This window comes from Camelina sativa, chromosome 5 (genome assembly GCF_000633955.1).
Source record: "Camelina sativa cultivar DH55 chromosome 5, Cs, whole genome shotgun sequence".
NCBI classification, from domain to species: domain Eukaryota; kingdom Viridiplantae; phylum Streptophyta; class Magnoliopsida; order Brassicales; family Brassicaceae; genus Camelina; species Camelina sativa.
The window spans coordinates 26,418,552-26,430,212 of record NC_025689.1 but is presented as its reverse complement, the minus strand read 5'-3'; the positions used below and the strand labels follow the sequence as shown (position 1 = coordinate 26,430,212).

General features: G+C 39.2%; 1 pseudogene; it reads left to right on the top strand.

Annotated features, from left to right (window-relative positions):
- Positions 7,348-11,203, top strand: LOC109132919 (annotated as a pseudogene).

Genomic DNA, 11,661 nt, shown 5'->3' with positions numbered 1-11,661 from the left:
GGAGAAGATTCAGGCTATCAGAGATTGGCCTAGACCGCAGAATGCCACAGAGATCAGGAGTTTCCTTGGGTTGGCAGGTTACTACAGGAGAGTTGTGCAGGGTTTTGTAAGCAAGGCACGTCCGATGACTAAGTCGATAGGGAAGGATGTTCCTTTTGTTTGGTCACAGGAGTGAGTGGAGGGTTTTGCAAGCCTGAAGGAGATGTTGACTACTACGCTAGTGTTGGCTTTGCCTGAGCAGGAGATGGAATCTCTGGTAGGAGAGATCAGTGCGTTGAGGNCAGATGGACAGTCTGAGAGGACGATCCAGACGCTAGAGGATTTGCTGAGAATGTGTGTGTTGGATTGGCGTGGCCATTGGGAAGATCACCTGAACCTGGTAGAGTTTGCTTACAACAACAGTTATCAGGCGAGTATTAAGATGGCTCCTTATGAGGCTTTGTATGGGAGACCATGTCGTACACCATTATGTTGGGCTCAAGATAGGTAGGGGAGTTATGCTGATAGGAGGAGGAGAGATCTTGAGTTTCAGGTAGGAGACAGAGTGTACCTCAAGATGGCCATGTTGCAGGGTCCGAACAGGTCATTGGCTGAGACTAAGTTGAGTCCGAGGTAAATGGGTCCGTTCAGAGTGATTGAGCGAGTTGGACCAGTGGCATATAGACTGGAGTTACCTGAGGCTATGCGTGCGTTCCATAAGTTTTTCCATGTGTCTATGTTGCGGAAGTGTCTCCGTAAGGATGATCAGTTGTTGGCTAAGTTTCCTGAAGATCTTCAGCCTAACATGACTTTGGAGGCGAGACTAGTGAGGGTTCTCGAGAGGAGGATTAAGGAACTTCAGAAGAAGAAGGTTCCTTTGATGAGAGTCCTTTGGGACTGTGATGGTNCTCGAGGTGTGATGTGTGTCAGCTAGTGAAGGCTGAGCATCAGGTTCCTGGCGGTCTACTGAAGAGGTTACCCATTCCTGAGTGGAAGTGGGATATGATCACCATGGATNTAGCCTGGTCCCATCTGTAATCCGTGGCTGGAGCGGGAATAGAGTATTCTAGCCCATCTCTCTTGTTTGTTTACTCGGTCGCTTGGGGTGGTTGGTTGTGCGACTCAGTAACAAGATGAGGTGGTGCTCGGGGTACAAAGTTTCCGTGAGGAGGGGTTTTTGGAGGAAAGTTTCCTGAAATAGAAGTTTCCAAAGATGGAAAGTGCTAAATATGGAAAGTTTTACGGGAGTTAGAATTTGTCCATGTTAGCGGTGAAGAGCCTTGGAGGGGCTTGTGTGGCCTTAGTGGCGGACTTTCAAGTCAGTATGCCCGTGTGTGGCGGTCTTTTTAGACTTTGTGTGGCCTTTGTGGCGGGCTGTTTAGCAGTGTGTGGCCTTTGTGGTGGGCTGTTTAGCCATTGTGTGGCCTTTGGGGCGGGCTTTTTAGCCAATTCTGTGGCCTTTGTGGCGGGCTGTTTAGCCGTGTGTGACCTTTGTGGCTGGCTGTTTAGCCATTGTGTGGCCTTTGTGGTGGGCTTTTTAGCCAATTGTGTGATCTTTGTGACGGTCCTTCGGGACAGATGGTCTTTGTGACGGTCCTTCGGGACAGATGGTCTTTGTGACGGTCTTTTGGGACAGATGGTCTTTATGATGGTCCTTCGGGACAGATGGTCTTTGTGACGGTCGTGTTTAGGACATTTGTTTGGTCTTTGTGACGGTCCTGTTTAGGACATTTGTTTGGTCTTTGACGGTCCTGTTTAGGACATTTGTATGGTCTTTGTGACGGTCCTGTTTAGGACATTTGTTTTGGCCTTGTGGCAGTGAGATGATCCGTGTGAGGTCATGAGGTATTCCTGTGAGGGTACATGTGGTTGGTAGGACATTGAGATGTTTTACGCGAGCCACGGGAAGGAAACCTGGATAGGGATAGGACTCAGACGTGTTCAGAATTGTTTGCTCGCGGCTCTTGGAGGACTTAGGTTCTCCTAGTACTGCCATATTCAGAGACTTTGTGGCTTGGGAATATGGTTGGTATATCGACTTCGGGTGACGATCCGGGGGCGCGCTGTACGGTGGCAAACCGAGAGATGAGTTGGATTTTTTCTTATATATTATGGCATGCGGGTTTAGGCCCGATGAGGAGCCACTATTATGGCATGCACACTTAGGTCTGATGAGGAGCCAACTAAAACTCAAGGTTTAGGCCTATGGGTAAAGGAAAGTCCAAAAGTCGAGAGCAAATGACGCTTGGAGCGTGAGTCTATCGCCTAGAGGTGACCTTCTGTAGATCGGTCGGAGGAGTGCAGGCTGTGGAGACGGTTGCACGGGAGTCCTTGACTGATGGTCATTCGAGATTCGAGGATGAATCTAGATTGGTGGGGGAGAATTGAAACATCCGCGAACCAAAAATTGGTTTTTGGGGATGGGTGTCGATCGACACCTAGGAGGTGTCGGTCGACACCACTAATTTTTCGGTTCGACCAGTTTGAGTTTTTAATCGATTTGGTTCGTTTTGGTTTTAGGAAAACCATTGAACCGGGTTATTTAAGTGGAAATCGACGAAAGGAAGGGTTTTGGCTTTTGTCTTGTACGTCGTTTATAGTTGTTGAGGAAACAAAGAGAGGAAAAGTGTTCTTGAGCTTTTGGGAAGAGATTGAGAGATTTCTTGGCTGTTCCTGAGAGATTGGAAGCTAAGAAGGATCTAGAAGCTTGCTAGGAAGGTTGGATTCGTTGCTATTGGTCTGAATCTTCCTGCAAAAGAGGTGAGTGCATGACCATGGCTTATCTAAGCTAAGATCTCTAGTTTTTATGTGATTTGGTTCTTATGTGGTTGTTTCTTTGAGTTCTCTATGGTATTTCGTCGCTGCTTTGGCTGGGTTTGGCTTCTGGGAAGGCATGGAGAAGATTGGAGGTGAGATTCGTAGTTTTTGATCGAAGGAAATCGCTGCTCGGCATCGGTGTCGGTCAACACCAGTTGGGGTGTCGGTCGACACCAACGCGAGGACGGCTCGAGACCTTGGCGACTGTCGATCGACACCATGTGGAGGTGTCGGTCGACACAAACTAGGGTTTTCGTGAGTGTCGGGCAAGGTGTCGGTCGACACCAGATTGTCAGTGTCGATCGACACCATCTGGTGTTGGTCGACACCCTTCTTTCAGCTACGACGGATGTTGCATGCATTGTGTATTGCCTGGTTTGTTTTATTGATTGTTGATTGTGGCATGTAGAGATCTTATTGCTTGTGTGTATAGCCCAGTAGATGGGAGGATTGCCTCACTGAGTGTTTATCAAATACTCATGCATCTCAATTTGTGTTTGTGGTGCAGGTAAAGGCAAAGTGTGATCATGGAATCAAGGCAATAAAGAGGAGGATGTTCTAGGGACTCGATTGGATGTTGTCTGGCATTGTTAGGTTGCTAGAGTTGAGTCATTAGAAACATTGCTAGGTTGCTGGTTTCATGTTTCTTGTTGTTTGGTATTTGGATATTGCTTATGCTATGATATTGGATTGTTATTGGATTATTATTGGATATTTGTTTTGTTATTCCGCTGTTGATTGTGAATGTGGTTAGGTGGCTAGTGAGTATGGGACCACTAGTTGTAGTTTATTTATATATATATATTATTTATTATTTATTAAAAAAAAAAGGTCGGTCCTTTCACTCTGTTTGTGCTTTATATCTCTTATAAGCTGTAAAACATATTTTTTGTGTATGACTTTACAGATGATTTGATATTCTTGCAGTAAAATTTTTATTTTTAAGTATAAGAAAGAAGGATTGACGTCGCAAGACCTTGATTTGATGTTATGTGAGTTTAAAGAAGAAGGATCGACGAAAATCACAAATATTGTTTTAACTATACATGTGTTCATATTATTTTTTTCTGCAAGTAAAGATTTTGGTTTGAGACGTTTCAATATGTGTGGATCTAAAACCGAATAAGTATATGGATGAAATTATCAATAATTGGGTGCATTTGTTGACTATGCTGGCCTTCATGAATTGCACAAATTTTATGAGAAAATAAATGATTTTGGTCTTGAAGTTTGATGGGTTAACAAGTTGTGTGGTAGTCTAAAAAAATGTTTTTCAGTGGAAGAATGTGAAAAAGTTGACGAGGAAGAAGAAGAAGAAGAGTATAACGAAGAACCGGACGGTAAAAGTAACGATGACAATTACCATAAAATTTGACAATGAAATTGACAAGAAAGAATATGAAGAATAAGAAAATATTGAATAAAAAACATGAAACCATAGGTGGTAGCGATTAATTAAATATGAAAAACGAGATAAATTCATGATTATAAAATTGTTTCATTTTTCTGGTGGTCAAAGAAATAGTTTAGGATATGTGAGGTCACCAGTCTGATCTGCCTCACCTGGACGTCGAGTTAAGTTCATGATTTTTTTGATCAGATTTGATTTTATAACCTAACTGATTTTTATATTAATAAAAATTGTGTATCTGAAATTTTTTTTTCCTTAATACTAATTTAAATTTTTATAAGATAATATTTCATCAAAAATTATCAATCATATATAATTTTCATCAAAATATATCAAATAAACTCATGTGTAGCGTGGGTTCAAAACCTAATTATATTAGAAATAAGTGGGTTTATGGTAATCAATAATCAGTTTACCTAATATATATAGAGTATTAGTTATAGATTATTGTTACATACGCCGCCAAATCATTGTTCCATACGCCGTCAAATCATTGTTCTGTGCGCTATCAAATCATAGTTTCGTATACCGCCAAATCATTGTTGTGTACGCTGTCAAATTATAGTTCCCTACGCCGCCAAATCATAGTTCCATACCGTCAAAACTATTAAACAATACACCATCAAACCATATTCAACAAAAATAATTGTTTTGTAGCTAAAACAAAAACTGTAATAATTATAACACACATACATATTACTTGGGCCTTGAATGACACCTGATTTGTATCAGTTTTTAGCTTTAGATTATGTAAAATCAATTTTCTAATCCATTCACAATTATGAAAAAATAGATTTTTTAAAATTTAGGAAAATCAGATTTTGGAGGATTTTAGCAATTCCTTCATAAAATCTAAAAACCACATTTTGTGGATTTTTCAGAGTGAGTTTTTTTTTTCTCTCTTTAGATAAATTTTCAAAACAAACTAAGGCCTTGAACGGTGATAATGACAGTAATTTTGCAATAATGTGTTTTCTATATGAAATTAACGTATGTTTTCTTTTCTGCATCATGCATGGTATTTTTTTATTTTTAAATAAAATTTTATAATCATTATTTTACTATTTAAAAAAAATTATTATACATAAAAATAAAAAAATAATCAAGTTATCATTCAAGATTTTACAAAAACTAAAATATACACCAAAAATCAAAAACTAAAAAAATAAACCAAAATTCAAAAGTTAAAAACCAAAATTTAAAAACCATTAATAATGAGCCTTAGGCTTTGAATTGCAACATATTTTGATTCTGCAAAATCCACTTTTTAAGCCATTCATAATTATAACAAAAATATATTTTTTAAAGATTAAGAAAACCAGATTGGGATGATTTCAACATGACTATTTTTTTAATTTCCCTTTATTATAAAAAATAAATAATCTTATTATATAAAGTTTGATGTCAAAGTTACTCATTAACAAGATCGTGACATGTGTTACTTTTATCGATAAGATGTTCACATATGTCAATTCTAAATTTACTAAAACATTAGAGAACTAAAAAAATAAAAAGTAAAAGTTCTAAACCTATTGTCAAAAGGAAATTCGGATACCTATTGTTGGGTGATCCGGAACAAGCCCACAACCTTCCTTGGCTTCTGTGGTCGATCTGGAAGGCACGTAATCAAAAAACGTTTTCCAAGGCATATTGGTGGAACCAAATGATATTTTTGACCAGGCTTTATTTGATAAAACGGCTTGGGAGGAGGCTTCCTCCATTGATGGAAATACATTGAACCCATCCACTTTGGCCCCCTCCAATTCGTTAACTGAGCAGGATCCCTCGCCCCGCTGTCAAATTGATGGTTCTTGGAAGGTTTCTGATTCTCTCTCAGGTCTGGGATGGTGGTGCCGCAATGCTACGGAAGAAACTATAGTATTAGGTGCAAAGTGTATTCGACAGAGCTTATCCCCTCTTCACTCTGAGTTGGATGTTTTGAACTCAAACAGTGCAAAGTTTTTTTTTTTATATATAGAAGGTTGCATAGTTTATATTTCTTTGCTTTTTGACTTATTAACCTTAAAAAAGAAAAAATATCGAGAAGAAATAACAACACATATTAAGTCAAGCTTATAATTTGAATAGTAACTTTTTTTTTTAATGGCGATTATGATTTCTTTAATATCATATAATGAAGATTTAAAAATAAACATTTGATAATTTTGTTAATATCACATTTGATATTCCTTAATATCATTTAAATATATCAATATTTTATATTATGAATTAGATTAAAATTATTATTCCATTTTTCATCTTTTAACTAAGCTAATATCAAATTTTATAAATTATTATTACTTATACTATTCAACCGCTACAATGTTACCAATCAAGCTAAATACTAAACCACTTTCTTTTCTAATACCATCTTTTCCATCTGCTATCTTTAACCGCTTTCTTTTTAAGCACTTTCATTACAACTGCTATAAAAATTTTAACCGCCTCTTTTAAAAGTGGTTACCAATCGGAGCCAATGGGTTTTGTTAAAAAACATCTTTTCAATTGCTTCTTTCCATGATCTCATTAATCTCCTCCACTTCCCCCTTCTTGGATATCAAACGGACCTCTCCAGAAGGTAATTTTAATGTGGCCGATTTCCTCAAGAATGGAAAAAAACATCATTTCCTTCACTTCTCCTCTTCACATCGTTTGTCTTTATGATTACATGATTTTATTTGATTTCCTGCACATTACATGATTTGATTTTATCATTCTGTATCACCCATGAACCAAAAAGGGATTTTTGGAGGTGGGTGTCGAGCGACACCAGAGGGGTGTCGAGCGACACCAACAATTTCCCGAGTTTAGCGGTTAAGTTTTAATTGTCTTTCTGATGCGGTTTGGTTTAAGAAACCCTAGGTGCTCGAGTATATAAGTTGTATCTCGACGCCAAGTGAAGGGAGCCGTCTCCTGTCCTAAAAGGAAAGAAGAGAGTTGTGGGTTCTCTTTTTGAAGGGAGGAGAAAGGGGATTGTTTGACAATGGACGGAAAAAAGGAAGGAGTTTTTGGTGTGAGGGAGAAGAGGAGATCAAATAGTTGGCTTGAGGGGAGCTTCTTCTTCGTCGTGCATCAAGGATGCTAGAGGAGGAGAAGGGAGTTCCATCTTCTTCATGTGTGAGGGGAAGGATGGGAGCTTGATGGTGGATTGGGATAGACAAGGAGGCTCTCCCATGGCTGTTATCCAGGTAAGTCGTGTTATTTAATGTTAAATGGATTAGAGAATAGATGGTTGTGAAGGATTAGGGTTTTGCGGCAGAAGGAGCTTGAAGGGAGGCTCGGATCGTGATTTCTAGGTTAGTGTCATTTGACACCACTGTGGTGTCAGTCGACAACAACACCTGCAGATGGGCTGCGCGGACTGGTTCGAGATGGCTACTTTGGTGCACCGTTTGGAGGATGAAACGGAGTCCGATTTGCTGAAATTTGGTGGGGAGCTTCGTGATACTATAGGCTTCGTATCCACATGGTGGGATCGTGAAATTAACAGTTGGTTTGTGTTTTAGTCAAGTGTTTGTATTGTGGTCTGGTATAGACGGTTTTGTGGTAAGGTTGGGGTGTTTGATGTAGTAACTTTCAGTATCAATTATTATCAATCCACAATTTGCACCAATCAACACACCAAGAATACACAAAGATGCTTAATTTATTCTTAATCAAGTAAAAGGTTCTTGTGTCACAACTTAACTAACAAAATGATTCAAAGAAAGGAAACAAGACAATGCAAACTCAAGGCAATAGAACACAACTAGCAACAATACTGAAAATCAAGAATAAACAAGAGAACCTTGGGCAAGGTAATTGACTTGGGAAATAGCTAATCAATCCTAGATATCTAAGTAACAATCAAGAACAATCCTATGGCTAGAACACTTATGCAAATCAATTCATTTCCATGATAGAGATCCTATGCTAATCAAGTGATAATCAACAATTTCCAAAGGTAATCACAAGACAAGCATCCATTAAGAACAAGTTCAAATACCACTAAGCACCCTAATCATCAATTTCCATTGGCTAGGAATGCAAAGCTCTTGAAAAGTTTGGTTTAGGAATTTCATCAAACACCTTGTGGGCATGGAAATCCAAAGTCTAGATTCAAGCTTGATCAAAGCTATCTAGCATTATTATCACTAATCAAGATAGGAAATACATAAATAAAGCCCTAGACATCAAAGATCAACCATCTATCTCCCTAATCTACCAAGCCCAAAGTCCTAAAAGATCTACTCACTAATCATCATGATCACACAAAGGAAAGAGTTTTGTCTTTGTGAAACCATAATAAAAGCTTGTAGATTAAGAGATTAGAAAGACATATTGCTATTAAAACTGGAAATTCCACCAAAGATTCAAGAAAACCAAGTATGGAAATGCTTAAGAACCCTAGGTGGCTGCTTAACAAAAACTAATACAAGAGATAAATGATAAGATAAGAGATGAGATAAGAGATAAGTCTCCACAATTAGGGTTGGAGTTTTTATAGGAAAACATAAACTAAACCGGAACAAACCGAATTAAAATTAAACAATTCAGAGAAAATCGGAACAATCCGGGTTTGGTTCCAAAAATAGAGCCTGATCGACCTCATGATCGACCATTTGGTCGATCGTTCCTCCATCTTGATCGACCATTTGGTCGATCGGTTTGTCGATCAGTCAGGTCTCCGAAGTCTCGATGATGAAGACCGAAGTTCGCGTTGATCGACCATTTGGTCGATTGTTTTGGTCGATTGGTCCTCCATCTTGATCGACCAAATGGTCGATTTCTTGGTCGATCGTTTGAAGTCCGAAGTCCAGCTCGCATCACGATCTACCATTTGGTCGATTGCTTGGTCGATTGTTCCTCCGGCTGTATATATGCTCACTAAAACAGGTATATCTCCTTACACACACACCCGATTGTCTTGAAATCACCTCCATTGCAAAGCTTATTCAATTTCCAATAACTTTGGTGAAGAACTCCAGAGATAAATCCCAAGGAAAGGTCTTCATACGAGTCGATCTTTGAGGGACTGCAGACTGGTTCCGAATCATCAATCATCTTGTGCGCATCCAAATGTGTGGCTTCCATTATAATGCTAATTCTTGACTTATTTAGCTCCAAAGCACACTTTTCTTGTACATCTCTACTCCAACACCTGAGATACCAAACTTGATGCACAATGCAGCCTAAATAACCTAAATGCTCATGAATATGCACAAAACAATGAAGAATTAAGCTCTAAAAACTCATGAAAACAGAAGATATCAGTCGCCGTGTCGGGCGACAACAAGGTGGTGTCGGTCGACACCAGCATGTTGTTGTGTGTTTAGGTCCAAGGAAGACAGCTGGAGTTAGGTTTGGATGAGGGGAGGTCGATGGAAGTGATGTTGTGGGCGTTGGTGTCAACCGACACTAGGAGAGTGTTGATCAACACCATGTGTGTTGGTTCGCAAGTGGTGCGATGGGTGACGTTCGACATTAGGTGGAGGTATCGTTCGACACTAGAGGAGTGGATAGTGAATTGAAGTGTTTGTGAGGAAGTGTTGTCTATGGCTGGACAGAATCAAATATTCCAGCCCACCTCTCTTGTTACTCGATCGCTAGAGATGGTTGGTTGTGCAACTCAGTAACTAGATGAGGTGGAGTTTACTGTGTTTGTGGGAGTTTTTGTAAGGAGCGATTTCTACGCCGGTTGTCTCGTCAGAATTATAAGGTTCTGGTTAGATCGTTTTCTGTGGATCCTGTTTGAGGATAGGGAATCCGATGGATCACCAACAACTTGATATATAGTCCATGTAAATTGTGTGTAAATTCTGTGGACACAAGCTAATTCCTCCCTTCTATAGTTGCCCCACACGTGAATTTAAGGTGGATTTGACTTGTGGGATGAAACCATCACCGCCTACTATCGAGCATCCAATGTGTCACGAACATCCACTTGTCTTCTTAAAGATACGAGAGTTTTATGTGAATTATGTAAGGAATCTATTGATGGACCTTCCTATGCTTGTCTTGGATGCTATGTGTACTTCCACGTAGATTGTTTCCATCTCTCGAAAGAGGTACATCATCCTTGTCACTCTAGTCACCCTCTCAAACTCATCGCATCTGACATACTTACGGATGATGCCGAGAAGTCTTGTCTAATATGTGAACAACCAAAAGGAGTGGTTACTGTTCTACTTGTAATTTTACTACATGCGTTAGCTGTACCAAAAATCCACCAATCCTTGTAGTTGAACATACCAAGACCCACGAGCATCTGCTTACTCGCTTTTCTAAGAGATTCTCAAATACTTGTGACGTCTGTGGGGGAAGAGGCTGGACAAGGCTTTATATTTGTGTTCAATGTGATTTTTTTATCTACGCAGAATGTATCAACTTCCCCCATGTCATCAACATCAATCGTCATGATCATCGCCTATCTTTTACTCATCATAGTGGCACTAGTTATTCAAATTGCGGAGTCTGTCACCAATATATAAGTCAGTATAAGAGGGCTTATTCTTGTTCTGTTTGCCCTAACTATGCAGTTCATTTTTCGTGTGCGTTTAGCGGTTGGGATGGTATAGAATATGAAGGGACACCTGAGATCATAGAAGATATTGCACCATACAAGGTGGTGGGTGATAACTTGATATGCCATTTTAGTCATAAAAACATCCTTTAAAGCTTCACAAAGGAGATTTCGTTCATGATGAGCACAAACGATGTGCAGCATGTATCCATCCAATTGGATTTGGCTTCATCTATGTTTGTCAGGAATGTTGTTTCTTTCTCCATGGATAGTGTGCCAATCTCCCTATGAAAAAAAAATTTGTATTTGACTTCTTAAAATACACGTTAAAAGCTGTTCGAGGAGTTAGTTACTGCAACTTTTGTAAAACATTATCTGATGGTTTCAAGTACACAGTGCAAGGAAGAGTGGATATAGATGTACATTGTGGTTCCTTATCTGAGCCTTTCATCCTTAATGGACATTTACATCCCTTGTATTTAAAGCTAGTTTAAGGCTTTTGCGGAGGATGCAATATCAAAGTAGAAGGTTATGCGATGTGTTGTGATAATTATGACTTTTGTTTGTGTTTGTATTGTGCTAGTTTGCCAGAAATGATATGGCAAAAGAATGATGAACACCCGCTCACTTTATGTTCTGGCGTAAAGGAAAGCAGCAAATATTGGTGTGACGTTTGTGAGGGAGAAATAGATCCAAATGTATGGTTAATTTATATATGCTTCGACTGTGGAGTGACCATACATGCAAATTGTACACTAAGAGATTTCTCCCGACTCATGTCAGGACACATAATCTACTTTATGGGAATAATACTTGAGGTGGTTCTAAATAATCACAACACTCGACTATTATGCAGCCAGTGTCACTCTCGATGCAAGGCCTCCGTTATCCTAAAAGATTGTAAAAAATACAACGAATATTTGTTCCGGTTCATGTTTATGGAGTCTTTTGC